This window comes from Pterocles gutturalis, unplaced genomic scaffold (assembly GCF_000699245.1).
Source record: "Pterocles gutturalis isolate BGI_N339 unplaced genomic scaffold, ASM69924v1 scaffold27835, whole genome shotgun sequence".
NCBI classification, from domain to species: Eukaryota; Metazoa; Chordata; class Aves; order Pterocliformes; family Pteroclidae; genus Pterocles; species Pterocles gutturalis.
Window position 1 is genome coordinate 393 of NW_010141682.1, and position 315 is coordinate 707.

Below are 315 nucleotides of genomic sequence, written 5' to 3' on the forward strand. Positions count from 1 at the left end.
AGTGCAGGGACCGGGGGGAATATAGGGAGCCCCCTCCCTCCTCTCGGATCTCAGCATTTCTGAGTTTTCTGGGATTGAGAGTGTCTCAAAGCAGCTTCTCTTCCCACGCCTGGGTCTTGTCCATGGCAGACCCAAGCTGAGCTGCTAGGCCTGGCCCCGACATTGTTCTGGGGCACCTTCTTGGGCCACAGGTCCATGACAACACACCCCACGCTGCGGGGACAGCCCCAAGGCAGGGGACGCTGGGGACAGGCTCAGTCCATCTTGGTGGGTTCCTTCTTCCGCTGCCTGGTCTCCCGGACGATTTTGGCCAAG